The sequence below is a fragment of the Anabrus simplex genome, chromosome 8 (genome assembly GCF_040414725.1).
Source record: "Anabrus simplex isolate iqAnaSimp1 chromosome 8, ASM4041472v1, whole genome shotgun sequence".
Classification (NCBI taxonomy): Eukaryota; Metazoa; Arthropoda; class Insecta; order Orthoptera; family Tettigoniidae; genus Anabrus; species Anabrus simplex.
The window spans coordinates 70,833,454-70,859,895 of NC_090272.1; positions in this window are offsets into that span (position 1 = coordinate 70,833,454).

Genomic DNA, 26,442 nt, shown 5'->3' on the forward strand with positions numbered 1-26,442 from the left:
TCTCAACCATGTTTCGAAGATAAGGACTGAACGCTGACTTAGATTTAATTTTCATCTTTTTGTCGTTTTTGCTTGAGAATGTTCTTCATGGTGTCCGGAGATTGGCGGTTATCACAAATCATGGACAGCTGCGGTCACTGAGATGTGCTTGTGGGTTTGGTTTTGTCGGCCAAGATGCGAGAGGTGTCTTCCTCCGGAGAAGTGCGGTCATCATTCCATTCGACCAAAATATTACGTGTATTCAGGTTTGCAGGTTGTTCATAAAATAACCAATAGACTTAAAGAAAATCCAATGATCATTTTCTTCGTTTCATTTCACGTTTGTTCATGTAGATTTGGAATGTGTAATTTATATTTTCATATTTTTTTTATCGCAGGTGGAACGCTAAAGGTGCCCGTTTTTAAACGTGTTTCAACGATGTGTCAATTTTAAGACATTTTTCTCCAAATAATACGCGCCAAAGAAACATGTTCTCAAAACGAGTGAGCAGGAGCCTAGGCAGGTTAGCGGGGATATCCCGAGATTAAGCTAATGAGGCCACCCTCTGCTGGAGTGGCAGCATATCTTCTGTGACTGCTGTGGAATTTCTGTGAGTGGCCACAGTGACCGCAAATATCCGGCAACCGTTCCCCATTACTTCGAGATTGCAGTGCAGTACCCAACCCAAGTACATCATCTGCAATGTGCACGATTTTATAAAATACTTTCTCAGCAACAATTCCCTCGATTGCACAGGCAAGGAGCCGAAGTTCTTCCAGTGTTTAGTTCCACCTATATATGCGAAGGCGAGGAGTGGTAAGGCATCTTTAGGGCTGCCGACAGTGGGGTTCGAACTCACGATCTCCCGAATGCTAGCTGATAGCTACGTGACGCAAACCGCGCGACTACTTGCTCGGTACTTGAATATTTAAGGCTTCTCGGAATTAATCTCGAAATAAGTTTACCGTTATTTAAAACCTTATGGGCGTAGCCATCCTCTTATAATACGGGAGAATAATATTAATTCCTTATAAATGTCTGAAATCCTGATGGCAATGAACAAGCCAAGCCCACACATACAGGACATTCTGAGAATTGCGACTGGATCCGTTACTATACTAGAAAGCGTCAAATCTATCTCCGTATATTTAATGCAGTCACATGTGTGGCTGATGCAACATCTTGGAGGTGTGTTCACATTGAGCCTCCTTATTGGACGATGCATAAAACTTGGTATTCTGCCAAGAGGTTGATGAAACTAAAATCGCTGTTATCACACACGTAGTATGACATCAGTGGATTTATATTGTGGCTATAATCTTGATTAATTGCGAGGAAATGAATTGTCATTGTGGCTTAGTCTTATCTCTAATCCCATTACTAAATGGCATTTATGCAATCAGTACAGTACTCCGAAGAAGCAGCTGATGCAAGTGAATCAAGAAATGGACTTTGTCCCGTGTTTGTTAATAATTATAATAGTAATAATTAGAGTGAGTAAATACTGGAATTTTATATTCTAAACTATAAAGAATACTCAAGTGGGAACTAGATATCTTTACGTTTCATGTAGTCAGCAATAAAAATCCAACAATAGAAAAATTCATATTTCAAAATATTTTTTAAAAAATATTCATATTTTACGAAAATTTTCATATCTATTCATATTCTGGCATTTATGCAATTCTGTATAATTATACATTAAGTAGTTATTCAAATAAATTAGAAACAGAAAAGGCGTGTCATTTCATTCGTGTTTTTATAAGGAATACATAAAATAAATATGAAAATGAATTAAAAACGAAGTTAATTTGTATAAATTTAATATTAAATCCAATGACATTAATTATTTACGAGATGTAGAATTGAAAGAATATTCATTATATCTGTTAACACGGATAACATTTATATTTATATATAAATATAAAATATATGTATATAAACTTTGTCCTCTTCAAGGTTTCGGCCTTTGACCAATTCCAAAATTACATATTGATTGCAAATAATTATAAATTATAATTTACTTCATTACTTTTTGTAAATTACTGGGAGCTGATTAGATGAACACAGTCTTAAAAGAAACTTATTATTTAATAATTTTAAAGTAAAAATTCAATCGGATACTTTTATTATATTGAATTTTGGAATGAATTCCTACCAATTAATTTTCAAGTATCCAAATTAAAACCAGCATGAACAACTTCATATAATTTCATATTTCGTCATTTTTAAACTTCATATTTTCATACATTTTATTTCATATTCTGGTAAAAATTTCTTCATATTTTTACTCGCTCTCAGTGTTGCCAACTTATTTTTTCAAGATCCGCTAAATACTGCTTAAAAACCGCTAAAATTCCGCCAAGAAATTCGATATCAAATAATGAGCAATAAAAATGAGTGATTAATAATACAGTAATAATAATAAATGTCTGCACTCACCTGATCTGTAAGTTACACTGGGATTAATCCCCTGCATCCGAGCTTGCGAGCTAAAACTTGTAGGCTTTTTAGTGCGGGTGCAAACTAGGTGAATACCTACCTCAGTGGCGACACACAAAACATGCCAGTTCATTAAACGGTCTTCCTTCATAGCATAAATATAAATGCTACTCTCTCACAGTGTCATTATCTGCCGTCATTCGTGAACTAAGAGATAAGTACCCTTTCCCCACGCATTAGAATTTTATGATACCATGATCTCATAACATCAAATCCAAATAACAGGTTTTCCTCATGTGACTGTTAGCTCCTGACAAGAAATACGGAATTGCTCGGAGACAGACTGGAGTACAAATTAAAAAAGAACGAAAAATGGATAAAACACTAAATTCCGCTATAATAAATCTAGAATTCCGCTGTCCGCTAAATGATATATTTCTCCGTCGACAGTCTTCTAATTCCGCCAAATTTAGCGGAAAATCCGCTAAGTTGGCAACACTGCTCGCTCTAGTAATAATAATCTTAGTACACAATAAATTCAATGAAAGAACGATATTTTACAGAGCAAAGATCAGACACTATACCACGGTTATAAAGCCAGAGGGACTATACAGTTCAGAATCTCTGATACTGAATAATAAAGGGGAAATTGATGAAGTAGAGAAGAAAGAAAGAAAGAAAGTATATTGAGAAATACATTACGACCCGAAAAAAGAAAGGATGGTTCATGGAGGAATAGACGAAATGAAGATCTATACAGACAGACAGACAGACAGACAGACAGACAGACAGAGCAGATCACAGACATCATACGTAAGAGGACACTGAAGTTGTATGGGCACCTCACAAGAATGAACGAGAGTCGATTAACAAAGAAAAAAACTCTAACTGCATCGTAAAATTAAAAGCGACTACTAAATGGGTAGAAGGAACAAGAAAAGACATGGAGGAAGTTGGCATCAATCAAAAATATGTTTCGAACTAAAATTGATAAATTCAGGGGGTTCCAGGAAGAACAAAATGAAAAGTCCAAGAACATATGGTCAGAGAAGAGAAACCACAGCGAAATGATGAAGTAGTTCGGGAGAAGAAAAAAAGGACTAACCAGCAAGTCAATTGTTCACTGTGATCCAAAGTAGGTCAGAATCAAAGAAAGAAGAAGAATCATATGGTCTCAGCTACAATTAACTGACATTTTAATTTGGTGTCATCTAGGTTGCTACGCGTCAATTTCGAAGTTCCATTTTGATCTGTCATGTGACAAATGTGAGCGATGTATAGCAGAGTTTTTGATTAATTTTAACGTGTAAACACAAAGTGTTTAGCCGGATCTTTTACATGCCGACATAGTACGACATGGAGTGGCGAATAAACTTATTTTCCGCCCTTCAAAAATCCGACTACCTCTGCCGGGTTTGAACTGGCAATATTGAGATCCGGAGGACAATAACAATGTTAATTGGTTCTATGTCCCACTAAAATGCTCTCCTGCCGAGCGAGTTGGCTACGCGCTTCCGGTTATGTTGCTGTGGGAGATGGTGGATTCGAAGCCCACTGTCGGTAGCCTTAAAGATGGTTTCTCATTTTCACACCAGGCCAATGATAGGGTTGTACCTTAATTAAGGACATGGTCGCTTCCTTCCCACTCCTCGCCCTTTCCTATCCCATCGTCGCCATAAGACGTTGTGACGCAAAGCAACTTGTAAAAAAAAAGTACAGTAAAACTTCTTGAAAAGACCACTGTTTTGTAGTGACCATCCCTATAAATTTGAGTCCGCGAACTTTTTTTTTTTTTTTTGCGCGCTACACTGCAACAATATAAATTCTTCCTTGTACCCCCTTCAACCAATTGCACCGAATACAGGCTGTAAAAATCTAATTTACTTAAAAACAATAATAATAATAATTAATAATAATAATAATAATAATAATGTTATTTCCAAAGTCCTGCTCACAAGACTTGAAAGACAAACAGACCATTTATAAAATACGTGAATATCAGGCAGGTTCCTGTGCAGAACAAATTCTGAGTTTCAAAACTATGTTAAAAACCAGACAGTGGTCACTTTTGTCGACTTCAGGAAGGAGTACGACTCTACAGACCGACAACCGACATACACTTTTCAGTATACGGGAAGAATTCAAAGGAAATGGGAAAACATGAGAACTGGTCGAACAAACATCAACTCTCACTACTTCGAAAGTTAAATTCATAGGTGAATCATCCAAGTCTTTTACTGTTTATTTTATTGTTTTTTATTTTATTTTATTGTTTCAGAGATCCCATGAACTAATCATCGTATTGGGACAGTACATTAAAGAGCTGACACAGTTACAATATTAAAGAAAAATTGAATTATTGATAATACAGAGCTGATAAAAAATTATAATAATTCCTATCTAAAATACAACATTTAAAAAAAAAATTGTGTTTAAAAGTGTATATGAACAGAACCATATAGCTCGAAATGAAACCTGATAACAAGTTCATTTAAACAGACTAAATCCAAAAGCATTAAATTTTGCCCATAAATGTTTCTTCTTAATATTTCTTTTGAATTTATAGACATTTTGACACGATTTCATCGAGTCTAGAATGGAAAGAAATGTTACGATAGCCCTCTACAATACACCATTAGTCCCATACTTCACTGTATTCATTCACACCGGGCAAATACTGCGAAAAGTAAAAAGCAAAGCAAAGTCATCTCCGTACAGGCCATGAAGGCCCTTGGAGGGGTGGAAGGTAAAGGCTTCCACTATCCGTAACCTGGTACTCATGTTTGGTGTAGGCTGAGTGAACCTCCGGAAGTGGAAATCTCGTTTCTTAAATTTTACGACTTCCTGACGGGGATTCGAACCCACGTCCTTCCGGGCGAACCGAGCACGCCTTTACCGCCTCGGCCAGGCAGCCCCTGGCAAATACTGCGGCTGTACCTTAATTGAGGCCACGGTCGCTTCCCGCTCCTAACCCTGTCTTATCCCATCGTCACCGTAAGGCCTGTTTGTGTCGGTGCGACGTATAAAACTATGGACATTTCACATCACGTTAGGTTTCCAGTTGACAACACCGTGATGTTTCACCTGGTTCATATGAGAGACTTCACTTAAAATTGACTTTGTCGGGCGATTATTTTTGCGGTGGCTTCTGATATTTTTTAAATTTTATTTCTCATCTCCTCGTTGCTTGTCTGTTCCCATGAGAAGGCATTTTTCAAGGCCTCCCAGCCTCGGGCCGCAATCCCTCACGTGTCAGGGCACTGGATGGCAAACAGACATGACGTAGTCAGGCGAGCCTTCGTCGTGCTAACCGCTGATTGGCTGACATTCCAGCGCGTCATAGACTGGCTTGATTGCATTATAGCTGTGGTATGGCCATGCCCTTTGCCTCCTTGAAGAATCTTGAGAGGGTATTATTAAGATCGAAGATTAAGTAACCATGTCCTGTGCTTGTATAAAAATATAACGAGACAATTGACATTTGCACCGAGTCCAGTTCCCTGCGACCTTTGCTTGGTTTCAATTGCTGGTAATATGTATTGGCCTTTCCTATAAACATCAATTGATCGATTACGCATGCACCTTGTATCATCCAATGCCCTATGGCACAATGGAATAGGTTATCTCTTACAACTTAATTATGTAATCCTTCAGCAAGCGGAGTGCCGAAGGTCGGACAGTAAGAACGGGAAGGTCCCGGAAAAAAAAAAAAAAAAGCTACACAGAGAACCATAATAAATCTTTATCCTAAATAATTATATAATTTTAAAAATAATAATCCCTGGCTGCCTGCCAAGCGCCCGTTGCTCAGCCCCGAAGGTGGTGGTAATTATTGTTTTAAGAGGAAGTGCAACTGGGCAACCATCCTCTATGTAACACTAATCAAAGAGAAAAAATGGAAGGGATCCGACACAACGAAAATATGAAGGTATCGGCCAAAGAAAGACAAGGGCCACGAAGGGCGTTAAAATGAGACTCCCTAGGCCTCGAGTGCTCTAATACCGGCGGGATCGTAAAAGAACAAGAATTGACCAAGGGAGGTGGAAGTAATATCAGGACTCAGCTAAGGGTCCCGTGGTCACCAACCGACCTCCCAAGTTGAGAGTCCCTGGAGCCCATTTTAGTCACCTTTTACGACAGGCAGAGGATACCGTGGGTGTTATTCTACCGCCCCCACCCACAGGGTGACAGCCCCGAAGTCCTGCAGATAATGAGGTGACGTGTGGTCAGCCGTTATTCTTGGTTTTCTAGACCGAGGTCGTTATCTCACCGTCAGATAGCTCTTCGATTGTAATCGCGTAGGCTGAGTGGACCTCCAACCGGTCCTCAGATGCAGATAATGACCTTTGTCCTCTCCGGAATCGAACCTGGGGTCACCGGGTGAGAGGCAGGCACTCCACCACTAGACCGCAGGGCCGGCTAATAGTAATCATATTGCCTCAGCTGCTGTGTCCAGGCATTTTATAAGATGCCATCTACGCTGTATGCATGTCAATTTCGACGCGACCGGGCGAGTTGGCCGTGCGGTTAAGGCCGCGCAGCTGTGAGCTCGAATCCGGGAGACAGTGGTTTCGAATCCCACTGTCGGCAGCCCTGAAGATGGTTTTTCGTGGTTTCCCATTTTCGCACCAGGCAAATGCTGGGGCTGTACCTTCATTAAGGCCACGGCCGCTTCCTTCCCATTCCTAGGCCGTTCCTGTCCCATCGTCGCCTTAAGACCTATCTGTGTCGATGCGACGTAAAAAAACAATCAATTTCGACGTTCCATTTTATTCTACCCGATGACAGAGTAGCGGATTTCTCTTGGGCGATCTATGCCTGAGGTTTAAATCATTTTGTCAGGTGAACACTAAATGTGTTACCAGAGATCTTTTAAGTTACATGTTGATATCGTACGACATGGAGTGCGCAATTGACTGTTTTATTCTGCCCCTCAAAAATTCGACTCCCTCTGTCGGGCTTGAACCCACGACCTTGAGATCCGGAGGACAAGAGCGGGAATAATAATAATAATAATAATAATAATAATAATAATAATAATAATAATAATAATAATCTCCTCCTTAAAGAGCCTTCTTCTTCTTCTTCTTCTTCTTTTCTCTCTGCCCTTAAATGCTTCATTTTAGTTTAGTCAAAGAAGAAGAAAACTATTCAAACAAGGAAGGAAGGAAGGAAAGAAAAAATACACTTGTAGCCAAGGAAAGAGGATTATTATTATTTATAAAATATTTTTCTTACTTTTTTCTGCCTGAATATTTTATTGCTTTCTTTCTTCTTCAACAAAACTGCCACTGCATTGTGCTTCAGGGGGCGTAGGTGTACTAGCAACCCAGCCGACACCGTCACACTGGTGCCAAACGCTGGTTATTTCGCTAATGAAGAATCCTCGAGTCCATTCAGTTCTTATTGATTTAAAAAATAATGGTCCGGCTCCTTGGGTGAATGGTCAGCGTCGCGTCCTTCGATCTTGGGGGCCTCATATTTGATTACCGGTGGGGTCGGATATTTTAGCCGCGTCCGTTTTTTTTTTCTGACTCGAGGGCCGGGTGTTTATGTTTGTCTTATTACATATCTCCTCACATACACACAGTACACCACAACTATTAGTGAACACATCCCTCAACGCCAGCCGTAGAACAGGGCAGACACATTCGTACCCTCCACCCTTCCAAGATGTGGGAATTGACGAAAAAGATGAAATTAAATTATGGTTCTCTTCTGGAAACTTCATTTAATGATAACCCATCATGTGTTTTATTGATTGATTGATTGATTGATTGATTGATTGATTGATTGATTTTATTTATTTATTTATTTATTTATTTATTTATTTATTTATTAGATCTTATTCCGAGAACTCTTGAAGTTGCAAATACAATGCTTGCTGGCTTACTCAATTTTGTTGCGGTTTTAGCTCATACAGTCAAGCAGACGTGGTACAATGGAGGCCCCAGTCTATTCTTACGTAAGCATAATGCTATGAAACATCAGTGTGGCGCCAAAGAAGTTCTGCTTATCGGTGTATTCTGAGAACAGGAAATGGACAATGAGGTGTGTCATGACAAGCCCCCAACCCTCTGTCTTCTGATTGGCTTAGAAAAGCCAAGCCTTCTTCCTTTCCCAGGATGTTTCTTTCTTCTTTCTTTTTTTCCTACATTGTATTTTCCTTCAGTGAAGGGGCCCGACTGTCCCTCCATATCCTGTTTCTTATTGGCTGGTTAGCTGTAGCTCTTGCACAATGTGGTAGGTCTCCGTCTGTCCTTCCAAGGGCATTCAACATTCCTGGTACGACCAGTTCGCTCGCTACCCATTGTTCTTTTGTCACCTCAACAGTCGCATTGTGTTGACCGAAGCACTAAAGGAATAAAGCTTAGCCTTGTATCCTACAGGAAATGTAATTGCTTACCAAGCTAAGGGATAGTCTTACTTGACGACGAAGGTAGATTTTTTATAGTGAGGGACATTCCTTAACATCCATACAGTCAGTCCAAAAAGCATTCGTCTACTTGCTGTTTTGCGAATGAAACCTGTCCATAGGTAGTGAAAAGCCGAAAATAAACAAAAATCAAATGTAGTTGGATGGCGCGTAGGTCAGTACATCATTCTTCTTCTTCTTCTTCTTTTATGACCACATAGGATCACTTTAGTCAGTCCGTCGTTCAGGTCTCTTTGAAGGGATTGTTCGGGCTTTGCGGTCCTCCCAGTACTTCTTCAGACGCTCCGATCTTCGTGCCCTTTCCTCAGTTGAAAATGTGCGTGTTGTTGGTTTGTTTTGTGTAAGGGTAAAGCGGAGGTTTGTATTCTTGAGTTTTGTATTCAATTTTATCTTATTTTTGGTGTCTTCTGTTGTAAGGCCTATTTCCTTCAGATCCTCTCTTACTTCTCTGATCCATTTACATCCTGTTGTGGTATTTTTTGAAACGAGATTGTGTTGTACTAGTTGTTTCAGAAGTCTCGAGTCCTGCATCCTCATGATATGTCCAAAGAATCCCAGTCTCCTCTTACGCATAGTATCTGTAATGGGTTCTAGCTCTTTGTACACGACTTTGTTAGGTATTAACCGCCACTGTCCATCTTTCTGATATTTTTTGTTGATACAGGTTCTTCCAATCCTCCTTTCAATTTTCTGAAGTCTGTCAGTCTTTGATTGTTTATTCAGGTAAAAGAGTGTTTCTGCTGCATATGTAGCTTCCGGTTTTATAACTGTGTTGTAGTGTTTTATTTTTGTATTTATTGATAGACATTTCTTTTTGTAGATATCCCATGTTAATTTTTGTGCTTTAGCTAATCTATTTGTTCTTACTTGGATTGAGATTTTTTCATTTAAGTTATGTGTTATTACTTCTCCAAGATATTTAAACTGAGTTACTATTTTGATTTTATTACCATTTATGGTGACTTCTTTTAGCTGTGTTGGTTTTTGGGGCATAATTTCTGTTTTTTCAAATGATATTTTGAGGCCAATTTTATTTGCAATGTTTTGAAGTTCTGATATCTGGGTTTTTGCTTCTTTTATGTCCACTGCTAGTAATGCTAAATCGTCAGCAAAACCCAGGCAATTTGTTTTGATTTTTCGGCCAATCTTTATTTTGGGGGGAGATTTTCTAAACCATCATTATTATACAAAATCAAAACAAAAAATATATATTTGAAGCGATAACAAGGATAGCATCATCGTTTCATCCTCATCACGACGCGCAGGTCGCCTACAGGAGTCAATTCAAAAGACCTGCACCTGGCGAGCCGAACTTGTCCTCGGACACTCCCGGCACTTAAAGCCATACACCATTTCATTTCAACAAAGATAGCAAAACGTAAAAGCTCCGTTATTAGCTAGTTCATAAAGTATTCGTCTACGCTCGTAATGGCTGTTCAAAACGCGAAATCGGGATTGAAACGTCACTCGTGATTCACGCACACGCTGGTGTCACCCTTCCGCAACTCACTCAAATATGTTGTTGTTGTTGTTGTTGTTGTGAACGGCTCTGGAGACGTATAGGTTGTACAATGGGTCGGAAAGGTAAGGAGACGAGCGTAATGGAGAGGAAACTGCATAATCAGTGCAAATCGTCCTATGCGATTGCAAAGCTAGTGGGCAAACCTCGATCAACGGTTCAGTCGGTGGTGGATCGCTTCTCCACAACAAAAACATTCCAAAACAAGCCGCGGAGTGATCGTCCTCGGGCACTGGCCGATCAAGACGAAATATTTATTGCGTGAGAATTCAACAAATATCCAAGACTTAGTGCACCGAAGTAGGCTGGTGAGTTGGAGAGAAGAGGCACAAAGGTATGTGTTAACACAGCAAAGAATACCTGCAAAAAATGGGTATAATGGCCGGGTAGCTCGTAAGAAATGTTGGGCAAGTGCAACGAATGGCAAGAAATGGCTTGCTTTCGCCAAAGAACATATATTTAAGGACAAGGACTTCTGGAATAAAGTCATATTTTCGGACGAAAGCAAATACACCATATTTGGGTCAGATGGCAGGTGAATGGTTTGGCGGAAGAAAAATATGGAGATGGTAGCGGCAGAACCTTGTACCCACAGTGAAATACGGTGGGGGTTCTCTCATGGTGTAGGGGTGCATGAGTGCAGGAGGTGCAGAGCAATTATTACATTTCATAGAAGGAACAATGGATTACAAGATGTATAAACATATTTTAAAGGAAAATTTGATCACTAGTGCCGAAACATCCGAAGAACACAGTTCTAAATACTAAGCTATAGCTATTATATAACACCCCAAAACAACTGAATACACACCCTCAGAGCTCCGATATGAATCCAATAGAACACCTGTGGAAAGTGCTGGAGGATAACATCAGGAAGCGGCGAATTTCTAACAAGAACGACTTGAAACAAGCTCTGCAACACGAATGGAACAAAATTCTATCGTCCACCGCGGCTAACTTGGCCCGCTCCATGCCCCGAAGATGGCAAGCAGTCATTGCTACAAAGGGAAATCGTACCAAGTATTAATTTCTGTTGTAATGTATAGTATGGGCTAATGCTTTATGATCTGGTGAAAAAGTGCATTTTTACGTTTTGTTAGATTTGTTATCATCACTTAGAATGTGTTTTTGTTTTGTAATAGTAATGATAAAAAGACCAATGTGCTACTCAAGTGGATCGTTCGTTTGCTTATTTTTGTCTTCGCATACCCCACAGACATGTTTCTTTCGCAAAAAAATTCAAATAGACGAATACTTTTTAGACGCACTGTAGCTATCCCAACTCACACCCCCACTAAGCACGTGGGGAAAATGCAGTAGGTTAACGGAGTTACCGTCTGTCTCATAACTCACTTGTTTTGTGAGTTTTTATTAATTTCTTATTTAATCTAAATTTTACAGGATTGTATAAACTTATTGATCTAGATATTTAGTCATCTTAAATTCAATACAACGCCCGCCTGGTGGCCATGATCAGGAAGACGTTGAAGACTGGTCTGCCGGTTCGAGTCCCATTGGTCGAAAAAAATGTCACCATCAGAATGTTGGCCTGCAGGGTAGATTGCGTGCCTAAAGCTTAGATTTAGTTCCAAACCTCTGCACAGTGATGGTGTTGATGGTGATTCGTCCGTCGGATGGAGACGTAAAGCTTTGAGCAGACCCCATTGTGTTATTGGATAGAACAGAGTAGGCTACGTGCCGACATCGGGTTTCATTTTCTCCCTTATTATTATTGTTCCGGGGTATCTGTGGAACGCAGAGGTGAAGGAAGGTGCCGCGGTGAATGGGTCTATCTACAATAGCAAGCTTGAGTTGAAACTTTAAAAGGTTATATTTCTTTTCCAAAAACAAACTTAACAATATTTTTCACTGAGTGAACATAACAATACATCAGGTACAAGGTAATCTTGCAACAAGACCAGGAAAATCCGAGATTCAGAACATTAACAATTTTGGGCTTCAAGCCCCTATTCTACAATGTCAGCGATACCTGATTCAGTTTACCAAAACTTTAATTCACACTAAGGTATCATTTATCTAAGGGCAGAAATCCCCTTAATTTAAGACCAGATGCACCCTCAATTACAATCTCTAGCCTCCCAGAGGCGTTCGTTAATCTTACAAAAACTTTGAAAAAGAGCAAACAGGCTCTCAGTATCTTCTAGCCTATTCAAGGCAATATCAGAAAATTACAATCACTCGCTCATCAAGGCACAAATTGAAAGATAATGTTATACAGGGGTGTCTAGTACCCAACCTACAGGGCCTTGACAAAAAAGAACAGGTTAAATAAACGACCCGAACACAAGCTGAATGGAGGCGTACACTGCACTCCCAGATAATGAAATATTAAAACCTATAGGGCTCTCGGCCGTTGAATCAGGGGCTATTCCCAAACTACTTGAGGTGGCACGGATTAAAATAACTTTAATACATTACAGGAACGAAAGGTTGGGAAAACGTAGCCACCACAAACCAAGATGAAAGGGAACTCGAGAGGGTACATCACTCTCTATCCCTGGTCTACAGTTAAAGATTTAATGAAGTTAAAGGAGAAGTTACATTTTAGAAAAATATATTACATAGTAAAGTCCTCTCCGTGTAAGGACGTACCCTAAGGGTGCAACCTTACCCTTTCTCCCCTGTAATATTAAGGTATCGATTTATAGTTACTTTTCTTGCTGTTGGGTATTTTGCAGGTCTTTTTCAGTGTCGGTAACCATACAGTTTAGGGACCCTACTTGCCGATACGACGTCTTACATTAACCGTTAATCTGGCACGTTGGCAACGTTCAGTCACTGTTCTAGCGTGAATTGTGTGTTGCCACCGCATTGCCGTTAAAGTCACTAGTGATACATTTGCGAGAATATTTAAAGCATATTTTCTTTTTCTGTGGGATTGTAAATCTATTTGGCTAATACCAAGTAAGTAGAATTGTGGCATGTTCGGATAATGCATTTATTAACATTGTTTGCGTGAAATGATTAAAGTGCTCAAGTACGTCAGTCTCATGTCTAGATCTACCGGTACACGAAATAACTCTTGCGGGACGAAATTTTGGCAGTAGAACTTATAACATTATTATTTTCAAATCCGCAGTGAACTTGAAACCTGACCTAATTTCCGTTCACGGAGCTTGGCACATTAGTATTCCTATATGTTACCTGATAAGCTTGAAGATATAACCAGCCTGCAGGCTGAAAATATGCCCAATAATTTATCTCCTTACTGGTTACCGGTGTTGAAGAGAGAAGGAAATGTTCGCGCAAAAGAAAGGGAAGTCATTGGATGTCTGGAACTTTCTAAAATCACACTGCAAAGACTTATTAAATAAATTGCATCGTTTAACACGCCCCTCTTGTCAAGAATATGGTTATAGTACGCCTAGTGTATATCAAAATAAAGACGGATAATTTGAGTGAGAAAGTGTGTTTATTTCCTTAATTCCTCACTGAGCGTGGAAATCGACGAGATATTCATAATTATCTTGATTTATTTGATCTTATCTTTTATCATTTACTAGGGTAGGGAAACATTGATTATCGGTGCTTCCTACATTGAGGTTAGTTTGTTATGGTTATGTCTGGTGATTTTAATATGTAACCAGGCAGGTTGGCAGCAGTGATCAGCCATTACAAAAAAGAGAAAAGAAGAGCATCGGGTGGCGATATTTACTTTCTGGGGTATTTCCTTACGTGGAAATTACTATAAATGATTCGAACCTTTCCCTCGGATTAAAATGCGGAGGTAGCAAGAAAGAATAAAGTTATGTGGCCATTACCTTGTAGACGTTCTAGCTACCGACGAAAGAGGCTGCCCGCCTCCTGCTTAACACACACACTCGGAAAGATGACGATCAATTGGCCAAGAAACGAGAAAAGCCGCAGTTTATAAACCCTTAGGGAAGGTTCAAGATCATTCAAGACTAAACTAGCCACACCCTCTCAATTTAATTGGTCAATTTCAAAGTTACACTCAGATTTTTTTTTTGCTAGGGGCTTTACGTCGCACCGACACAGATAGGTCTTATGGCGACGATGGGATAGGAAAGGCCTAGGAGTTGGAAGGAAGCGGCCGTGGCCTTAATTAAGGTACAGCCCCAGCATTTGCCTGGTGTGAAAATGGGAAACCACGGAAAACTATCTTCAGGGCTGCCGATAGTGGGATTCGAACCTACTATCTCCCGGGTGCAAGCACTCAGAATCAAACAAGAAGCCTGTGATAGGCGGAAAATTAATTACAGAAATTAGTGATTGGCTAGATTCAAAACTGGCGGAAATGAAAAGGAAATATAGCCAACCCAAAAATAAATGAACATCAATCAGTTTCAAAAAAACCTAGAATTACAAAACTTCTTTAAATTATAAGTTCTTTCACTTTGCACCGGGGTGCATGATCATAGTTCTTTTTTTTTTTCTTTTTTTTTTTTGTGGTGTCATCTGTGGAAAAATGTGCAAACTTCTTGATGAATGGCAAACAAAACAAGGAGAAATTTACTCAATTTAGGCAAGTGCACAATAACAAAATTACATCATGTTTCTATGTTGACATCTTCTGAGTAAAGTTCTAAGTTGGTGTAGTTTCAGTTTCACTGTTTCACCAGTAGAGGAGTTCATTTAGGCGCTGAATTTGAACGCGCGGCTTTGGGGTGTACATCTTGGTACAATTAGTATTATTATTATTATTATTATTATTATTATTATTATTATTATTATTATTATTATTATTATTATTATTATTATTATTATTATTTCTCTGTTAGGGTCTTCTAGGGACCACGTAACAATTTCAATGCTTCATCCATTGTTATTCCTTCTTCTTCCTCCAATTCAGTACTAGACATTCACTTGTGTATAGGCTTTCCGGTTTGACTACTGTGTTGTAGTGTTGTATTTTGAGGTTTTTAGATAAACATTTTTTGTTGTAGATATTCCTAGTGATACCGTATGCTCTTTCCTTCTTGTATCATCCGACATCCAGACGCCCAGCTCGCCTATGGGCGTCAAATAGAAAGTTCTGCATCAGGCGAGCCGAACATGTCCTCGGACACTCCCGTCACTCAAAGCCATACGATAAAAAGAAAACTCAATAGAACACAATTGAAACAGGTAGATAATTTCAAGTATTGTGGATGTGTATTCTCCCAGGATGGTAGTATGGTAAGTGAGATTGAATTAAGGTGCAGTAAAGCTAATGCACTGAACTCAGTTGCGATCAACAGTGTTCTGTAAGAAAGAAGTCGGCTATCGGACGGAATTATCTTTACACCGGCCTGTTTTCAGACCAACTCTGCTGTGCGGTAGTGAAAGCTGGGTGGGCTTAGGATACGTTACACACATTAAAGTAGCGAAAATGATTGCTGGTACAAACAGGTGGGAACAATGGCAGGAGGGTTGTCGGAATGTGGGAATGAAGGCTAAGTTAGGAATGAACTCGACTGATGAAGCTGTACGCATAAACTGGCTTCTGTGGCGGGGTCATGTGAGGCGAATGGACGAGGGTAGGTTACTTAGGAGAATAATGGACACGGCCATCGAGGGTAAGAGAAGAAGAGGGAGACCAAGTCGACGATATGGTAGTTGGACTCAGTTTGTAATGATTTATAAATAAGATGTATGGAACAAAACGAGGCCACAAAGCTACTTACAAATAGAGGACTGTGGTGTCGTCTCCATCATCATTTCATCCTCATCACGACGCACAGGTCGCCTACGGGTGTCAAATCAAAAGACCTGCATCTGGCGAGCCGAACATGTCCTCGGACACTCCCGGCACTAAAAGCCATACGCCATTTCATTTCAGAGGATTGTGGAGGCGTTTAGTAAATTCACAGAGGCTTGCAGACTGAACGTTGAAAGGCATAACAGTCGGTAGCTCCGCTTTTCAGTTGGCTTCTCTGTATACAGTATTTTATTTTGCTGCTGGCGCGCCAATGTTGGTCCCAATGCCTCATTGGCCGGCGCTCATTTTGGGCAGCTCTTCACCTGTCAAACAGTCCTGTCGGGTCACACTTGTCATTAGGTGTTATACCACGAGAGAAGTCTCTTTGAATTCAATTAACTGGGCGAGTTGGCCGTGCGGTTAGGGCGCGCGGCTGCGAGCTTTCATCCGGGAGTTAGTAGGTTTGAATCCCACTGTCGGCAGCCCTGAAGATGGTTTTCCGTGTTTTCCCATTTTCACACCAGGCAAATGCTGGGACTGTACCTTAATTAAGGCCACGGTTGCTTCATTTCAACTCCTAGGCCTTTCCTATCCCATCGTCGCCATAAGGCCTATGCGTGTCGGTGCGATGTACAGCCAATTGTAAAAAAAAATGGGTATGGAACAACGTAACTTGCTGTTGATCGCACAGCACGGATAACTGATAATTTAGATGATCTTCAATAACTCCTTACCACTGTCAGTGAATGCAGTAACAATCAGGGCATACAATGCTCCATCTACCACCGACAAGCCCCGTTTAGCTAATACTAGCTGATGTACCCGTGCTTCGCTACGGGATTCTCAGAAAGACTGACTTTGTGGTTTTCTTAACCTGAAATCAACATAGGTCATTACAAAAACGTAAGTATGAATGTAGCGATTAAAAGCAATGCTATCATATAAAATACTCGATCAAATCGAAAGCCGCACGTTTTATCACTTTTAACGAACAGTGCTGCGGTTAGATTGCGGTGCCAAACTAATAGTCCAAAGTTCCAGAGCTGGGATGACCAGGCCGCAGATTGCCATGAACACTCATCTGCCATTATTCCGCTAAATATGCACACTGTTCATTCCAATCAGTGCCTCAGAGTAGGGATTGAATAGCCCGAATGCTATGATGATCCAGTGTGTTACGTACCAGTAGTATCAGAAAATTTATAAACCAGGGGAATGTCATGCTAAAGAAGAAAGTTATCTAACTCCCCAGCTACTTCCCATCAATATTCAAGCAGGCTGTTACCCTCTGGACGACTGGGCGACTTGACCGTGTGGTTAGCGGTGCGCAGCTGTGAGCTTGCATCCGAGAGATAGTGGATTTGAACCCCATTGTCGGCAGCGCTGATGATGGTATTCCGTGGTTTCCCACTTTCACACCAGTCAAATGCTGGGCCTGTACCTTAATTAAGCCCTAAGGCACTCCTAGCCCTTTCATATCCCATCGTCGCCATAAAACCTATCTATGTCGGTGCGACGTAAATCAAATAAAAGACACTCTGTACGCAGCAGTAATCCTATCTACCGGAGATGAAGGCCAACAGATGACACAAAGAACGTCACGACAAACAATGGTCAATGTAATGTTATTGTTGATCAATGTTATGAGCTTTCTATATTGTAGGCCTTCACATTTAGTTTTCTTTCGACTCTGTGCTTTGTAAAATATTTTATACCATAAACTGTAGTTTCTTATTCTCCGACTTTACATACCGATTTTCATTAAATACTGTTTACCCATTTCTGGTTACTCGGCGCTGATATGGACTTAGTAACAAAAATCCAAAATCATGAATATCTTTGTGATCATAGCCAGTACGGTAACAATGTATAAGACATGAATAATAGGAAATTTAATACTATATAACCCTAGTTATGTAGCATTCATCGATTACACCTCTAATAAGAAATATTTGAGAATTACATTTTAGGCCTTCCCCTAAACTACCATTTCACTCAGCGTCAATAAAATAATTTACAGTCTAGACTATAGAGACTTATTTCCTGACTTTGCATACCGATTTTCATCAAGATAGGACTACTAATAACAACAATATTTGAGAATTATATTTTAGGCCTTCCCCTAAACTCCATTTTTCTCAGCGTGAATACAATTAATGATAGCCTAGATTGTAGCAATTTATTCCCCAACTTTGCATACCCATTTTCTGTAAAATACGACCACTAATAATATAAATAGTTGAGAATTCAATTTTAGGCCTTCCCCTAAACTACCATTTCACTCAGCGTGAGTAAAATGATTTATAGCCTAGATTGTAGAGGCTTATTCCCCGGCTTCACATACCGATTTTCATTAGACCACTAATAACATAAATAGTTGAGAATTCAATTTTAGGCATTCCCCTAAACTACCATTTCACTCAGCGTGAGTAAAATGATTTATAGCCTAGATTGTAGAGGCTCATCCCCTGACTTCACATGCCGATTTTCATTAAATTCTCTTCAACCGTTTTATCGTGATGCGTGTACATACATACATACATACAGACAGACAGACAGAAATTACGGAAAAGTAAAAAGTACATTTTCTTGTTACTATGGACATGACCGATACAGAAATACCATTATTTTCAAATTCTGAGCAATGTACAGACAAAACTCTTATTTTATATATGATTTTTTTTTTTTTTTGAAACAGCACATGTCAATACATCTTAGTTTGGAGATATCCAGCTAAAACGTGCACATGTCAGAGACAAGTGCTGTTTCCCCAACAAACCATTATTACCAGGCAGAGCTACCGGATAAAGCAATCCAGTGACGTGTGTAGTTTCTGCAGAAAACAATAGATCTATACTTAAAGACTGTATTACTTGCCTTAACTCAACTGTGGCAACATCTTGACATGTGTCGTTTCAAAAAAAAAAAAAAAAAAAAAAAAAAAAGATTCATATATAGATTATCAAGAAAGCAAAATTCATTATTTCAACACGAGAGCCAGGTAGGCGTACCTTTACCAATGTCAGTCCAACGTTCATTGGCTCACCAACGAAAAGAGTAAATGCATTTAAATTGTGACGATTGGACATCAGATGGTAAAATGCCATATAGAGAATGTCCTTTGAAACCAAGAAAGTCCGTACGTCAATCGTAGGGTAAGGATTTTTCAAATATCAATAATAATAATAATAATAATAATAATAATAATAATAATAATAATACTGGCTTTACTTCCCACTAACTACTTTTTCACGATTTACGGAGACTCTGAGGTGCCGGAAATTTTACCCACAGGAGTTTTTTTTTACGTGCCAGTAAATCTACCAACACGAGGCTGGCATATTTGAGCACCTTCAAATACTGCCGGACTGAGCCGGGATCGAACCTGCCAAGTTGGGGTTAGGAGACCAACGCCTCAACCGTCTGAACCATTCAGCTCGGTGTATCAAGTGTCACATTTGGTGTATGCTTCTGTATAGTGTTAAGGGATGGACGCTAAAAATGGCTACTACCAAGGAGATCGGCCTTTGAAATGTGGACTTACCAGGATACATAAAATATCGTGGACAGCAAAGTAAGTAATGAAGTCCTGACAAGTACGTATAGAAATTGAGAACTGCTTAGTTACAGTCAAAAGGAGAAAGTCTGTATACCTAGTAGGCCCTACATATACTTTATATTGCTGAATTCCGAATATTACCTTCTATAGAAGGCAAAAGAGAAAAAAAGAACGAGGAATACGTGGATACACAATATAAATAAATACTAGGGAGGGCCACTTATTATCGACGGTCTGCTACATTCAGTCAACCAATCGTACAACAATGTAACATGTGGTGGCCTATAATAGATACCTATTCAAAAGAAGAAGATAATCTTCGCATTCGTACATTTCTTCCGATGCACGGAAAAGCATAGTTCCGTTGATATGTGTTTAGCTCTTAGAAGACGAGAGGGGGAGTACATATTCTGCGGTTGTACCCCTCTTAGTAGCCTCTTACGACATGCTGGGGATACAGACTCCACCCACATGGCAGATTAACAGATCCGGTAAGTCGAAGGAAAAATGAGTGTATCCACACACACAAAAAAAATTAAAAAATGGGAATGTTCGTGAATTATCTGGAAATGAAAGATATTCTGGACCTCGTAAATATAGCGTGCCTGTCTCTAAGGGCCGAATTCATAGACAGCACTTATACATAAGTGCCCCTTATAAGCCAGGTTTCATTTCATATTACCTACTTAAGTGTCCCACTTATTGCTATAAGTGAACCTCCCACACACTCTTAAGTGACTCACTTATGTTGCAGCAAGATGGAGGATAATGATTTTGCTTGAATATGTTGCATTTCATTCACGGAATGCTTTCCGTGCACACAGTAGAGATGGAAAATCCTGCCGAAATGTAATGTGACCAACAATTTAAAGAACGTTTCGTTTTAGTAAAGTGAGAGTTATGAATATTCTTGTTCCTTTGATTGAGAGAGTGAACATAACCTCTGGAGGACTCACTTTCTTCTTTCTTTCTTTTCCTGCCGCTTTTCCCACACCTGTGGGGTCGCGGGTGGAAACTGCATCGCACATGTGGATTCGGCCCTGTTTTACGGCCGGATGCCCTTCCTGACGTCAACCCTCTATGGAGGGATGTAAGCACTATTGCGTGTTTCTGTGGTGGTTGGTAGTGTAGTATGTTGTCTGAATATGATGAGGAGAGTGTTGGGACGGACATATACACCCAGTCCGCGAGCCAGAAGAATTAATCAGAAGTGATTAAAATCCCCGACCCGGCCGGGAATCGAACCCGGGACCCTCTGAACCGAAGGCCAGTACGCTGACCATTCAGCTAACGAGTCGGACTCTGGAGGACTCACTACCTCACCATTAATGAAGATATTGTTTTGATATTTTATGCCACCTCTTAATTTCATGTTGTTATTATTATTATTATTATTATTATTATTATTATTATTATTATTATTACACTGACTGACAGAGCAAATGCAACACCAAGAAGGAGTGGTCAGAACTTTATGCCAATTGCAGGGTAGACTGACGTCACTGAGGTATGCTCATGATGTGAAATGCGCCGCTGTGCTGCGCACGTAGCGAACGATAAATGGGACACGGCGTTGGCGAATGGCCCACTTCGTACCGTGATTTCTCAGCCGACAGTCATTGTAGAACGTGTTGTCGTGTGCCACAGGACACGTGTATAGCTAAGAATGCCAGGCCGCCGTCAACGGAGGCATTTCCAGCAGACAGACGACTTTACGAGGGGTATGGTGATCGGGCTGAGAAGGGCAGGTTGGTCGCTTCGTCAAATCGCAGCCGATACCCATAGGGATGTGTCCACGGTGCAGCGCCTGTGGGACATGTGGCACGTGTGAGGGGTCCAGGCGCAGCCCGAGTGACGTCAGCACGCGAGGATCGGCGCATCCGCCGCCAAGCGGTGGCAGCCCCGCACGCCACGTCAACCGCCATTCTTCAGCATGTGCAAAACACCCTGGCTGTTCCAATATCGACCAGAACAATTTCCCGTCGATTGGTTGAAGGAGGCCTGCACTCCCGGCGTCCGCTCAGAAGACTACCATTGACTCCACAGCATAGACGTGCACGCCTGGCATGGTGCCGGGCTAGAGCGACTTGGATGAGGGAATGGCGGAATAGCGGAACGTCGTGTTCTCCGATGAGTCACGCTTCTGTTCTGTCAGTGATAGTCACCGCAGACGAGTGTGGCGTCGGCGTGGAGAAAGGTCAAATCCGGCAGTAACTGTGGAGCGCCCTACCGCTAGACAACGCGGCATCATGGTTTGGGGCGCTATTGCGTATGATTCCACGTCACCTCTAGTGCGTATTCAAGGCACGTTAAATGCCCACCGCTACGTGCAGCATGTGCTGCGGCCGGTGGCACTCCCGTACCTTCAGGGGCTGCCCAATGCTCTGTTTCAGCAGGATAATGCCCGCCCACACACTGCTCGCATCTCCCAACAGGCTCTACGAGGTGTACAGATGCTTCCGTGGCCAGCGTACTCTCCGGATCTCTCACCAATCGAACACGTGTGGGATCTCATTGGACGCCGTTTGCAAACTCTGCCCCAGCCTCGTACGGACGACCAACTGTGGCAAATGGTTGACAGAGAATGGAGAACCATCCCTCAGGACACCATCCGCACTCTTATTGACTCTGTACCTCGACGTGTTTCTGCGTGCATCGCCGCTCGCGGTGGTCCTACATCCTACTGCGTCGATGCCGTGCGCATTGTGTAACCTGCATATCGGTTTGAAATAAACATCAATTATTCGTCCGTGCCGTCTCTGTTTTTTCCCCAACTTTCATCCCTTTCGAACCACTCCGCCTTGGTGTTGCATTTGCTCTGTCAGTCAGTGTATTATTATTATTGTCATTATTATCATTATCATCATCATCACCGTCATCATTACCGGCATTTCGCTTAATTGGAAACGTGTTAAAAGTTGATAAGTTGTCAAGACTATAGGCTTATGGAATAGTAAAGAAGTTATAAGAAAAATGATGCTGCTTGTTGTTTTAAGGGGCCTAACATCGAAGGTCATCGGCCCCAAGAAAAATGAACGTGTTGCACTACCAAGGTTGATTTGTGCTAATTATATCAGGTTATCAACCAATCATTTGCTGGATTATATCAGAAGTTTCTGAAATTATGGCATCGCACATCAAAACATACTATTTACGTTTTATTGGAGAAGTAATTAGGCCTATTACAACATAACAGTTACGGATATATTTGTCAAATCATTAAAAGCGTTATAAGGCTAGATATTCTACATTTGTATGAATATTTGTATATGTTCGAGTACCTGGATAACTATAAACATATTATATTAAGAAGAAAATTAGACTGGGCATTTTCGTAGTTTGCATTGTCCACAAGTTTTTCCCACGTCATTCATATTCTGATGGGAAACTGCGTCGGTCTGCTTGTTCTTTATTATGTGCATATTCTTGCAGGTGCCGTCTCAGCTCGCTGTTTTGTTATCCATTCTGATAACCAAATATGTAGACGATCTTTTAACCTCGCGGTCGGTCGTGCGATGTCCTTCGATAAACAAAGCACAATAGATCATTCCACTATTCGGTAGCCAGAACTACACGATCCAGGAAGCATGGGCATAATATACAGCATTGCCATATCTCCAGTGATACTTACTGTATCAATGAGTCTGCTCTTTAAGTGCTGTCTATGAAATGTAAACTCACATAAGTGAATACTTATTACAAGTGATCCCTTATTACTTAAGGGTTCCACTTATACATAAGTGCTGACTATGAATTCGGCCCTAACTCCTGGGTTCGTTTTCCGGCCAGTTCAAGGATTTTAATTCTGGACTAACGAGTAGAACGGGTTCACTTGATACGAGATTTTCTCAAACTCTTGTTTTTTTTTTTTTAATTGCTTTACGTCGCACTGACACAGATAGGTCTTATGGCGAGGATGTGATGGGAAACATCTTGGAGTGGGAAAGAAGCGGCCGTGTTAATTAAGGTGTGAAAATTGGAAACCACGGAAAACCATCTTCAGGGCTGTCGACTGTGTGGTTCGGACTCACTAACTCCCTAATGCAAGCTCACAGCTGCGGGCCCCTAACCGTACGGCCAACTCGCTCGGTGGGCTCTTTCTTACAGGAAGCGCACGATGAGATAAAGCTACTGACCTCGTACATATAGATAAATGAAATGCCGTGTGGCCTGCTGCAGGTCTTTTGATTTGACTCCCGTAGGCGACCTGCGCGTCGTGATGAGGATGAGATGATGATGATGATGATCATTCCCCCTTCCGGGGGAATTAACCAATTATGGTTTAATTTTCCGACCCTGCCAGGAATCGAACCCAGGACCCCTGTGACCAAAGGCCAGCACGCTAACCACTTAGCCATGGAGCCGGACGTATGCGTAAATGACGAACACTGATTGCCATGGTTACAGTGGTGTCGGGAAATTGATGGCTCTAATTCCAGATAGAGGTCGTGGTGGTAGTGATTATTGTTTTTAATAGGAAGTACAGATAGACCCCCAGCCCGAAAGCATATCCACGTTAAAAGTAGGATCATGACAAGACGCATGGTCTAAATGATGTGAGCGGCATCACGTTTGTGTAAAGTCTCGTGCTATACATAGGTGCTTTGAAAAGTTCTCGGAATGTACTAGAATAATTTTTTCATACTCAATTCAGAGTCTCCCAGTGTGTTCTGAAAGTCGGCATGAATTTCCTTTGCTTTCATACCTTTCTTTACAAAGTATTTCATCAATGCTCGAATCTCAGTTTTTCCATTGTCACAAATCACTACGCGGGAACAACAACGAAGAGTCGTCACCACCACACTCCTGCAGCTAGAGCACTGATGCGCCACGTGTTCACTCACAAAGGATGTGTGATTATTGCGCGGGAACATCGTTGCTCTAGCACTGACATCTAGCGGTGATTCCGAGAACTTTTCAAACCGTACTTGTATTTGTCTGCCCTTTGGACGGATGATAAAGTAGTTCGCCGTCATTCAGGGCACTGGTCGACTTGCGTTATCTTCTCATCAAATATCACGGACCTTGATCTTGACTGATAGCCGCCAAAGCTGTTTACCTGTCCTTCGTCCTACACGGAAAAGAGGGGGAGTTTACTGACAACGTACAGTATATACTGTATAGGGGTCAGATTTGTACAGTTAAAAGTCCACGAAGCTAAGTTCTTTCCTTGTGAGTGTGAACAGATATGCTGGCCTTCCGAACGCATGTTCGATCCCGGCTCAGTCCGGTGGTATTCGAACGTGCTCCTATACGCCAGCCTCGTGTTGGTAGATGTACTCGCACGTAAAAAAGAGTACTGCTGGAGAAAATTCTGGCACTTCGGCGTCTCCGAAAACCATAAAAGTAGTTAATGGGACGAAAATAACAATAACACTAACATGAGAGTACTTGTTCGTTTATGTACTGTACCCAAAAACGGACACTCGCCAGCTCACTCGGGGTCGTCTCCAGTAGCGATGATTGGAAATTAGCAGTAGGGGGGCAAAAAATGTACAGAGAACAAAAAGTTTGTCCAATATAGCGGGGTGGGGCCGGAATATATACATCAAAAGCGAAAAAACCTACTAAGTGATCATTTTTTTATTATGCACTCCAAGCGAATTTCGACAGAGAGGTAAAGGTTGAGAGTTTACCAACTTACGTGCGGTAGGTAGGTAGGTAAGGGTTATTCTGCCCGAAGGCAGGTCCGAACCTCCGCAGAGATGTTCCTGAGCCGGAGTTTACGTGCGGTAGGGTGGCCAGTTCCTTTCCGCTCCTCCATTCCCTTACCCCCCACCAACAGCTCGTGACAACCAATCCAACTCCTGACCACGCCCAATGTTGCTTAACTTCGGAGATCTCACGGGATCCGGTGTTTCAACACGGCTACGGCCGTTGGCTTACATGCGGTAATAATAGTTTTTTTTTCCGAGATTTTGATTGAATGCTATATAATAAAATTTTCACCAAAATAATAATAATTACATATGCATTACAATTTAACCGAAGTACGCCGTGATTGTGTACCGTAATTAAACATTATTCAGTATTTGACTACACACTAAGAAACCAACAGACACTAAAGAGACTGCCAGACTGACGAATCCGCGCGGAAAGCGGGTGAATTATACCCCAGTGTCCATGATCTTGGCAAAAAATATACCGCGGCTACTCTTCCTCACAGCACATGAAAAGTCTCCGCTACTTGCTGTGGCGCTATACAAATCGGTTAGCCGCGACGAACGACATTTTGTGCATATTTCCTCTAATCATTTTGTTAATAATTAAAGAAAATAAAGGAAAGAATTAGCTGATAAGACAACAGGGTTTGTACAAATTGCTTTTTTCAATAATTTTTATAATTCGTACTTTCAGTCGGCTAAAATGGAATAAAAATATAATGTTTTCTCCATAACTGCCCCCCTCCCCTAATAGCCGCTACTGGTCGTCTCGTCCGACGTGGAGAGAGTATGTCCGACGTTCTTGCACTGGATCTTGAAGTGGCCGTACCAGTGGAGCCCTTTTTTCCTCCACCTTGTCGCTCCCAATCCGCTACACATCGTCTTCCATTCACAGTCGAAATCGGTTATAACGACTCCGAAGGGACCGCTAATTGACGGTCGTTATAGCCGATAGTCGCACAAACCGGTTTGTTTTTTCGTTTTTGCTAAACGTGCCATATATGTAAGTTTTAGTCTGCACAGTTACATGTACAATTAACAAAAATTAAAACGTCACTAAAATAAGTAATGTATTTCTTTTTCTTTCTTTCCTTCTTTCTTAATCTGTTTCCCCTCCAGGGTTGGTTTTCCCCCAGATCCAGCGAGGGATCCCACCTCTACCGTCTCAAGGGCAGTGGTCT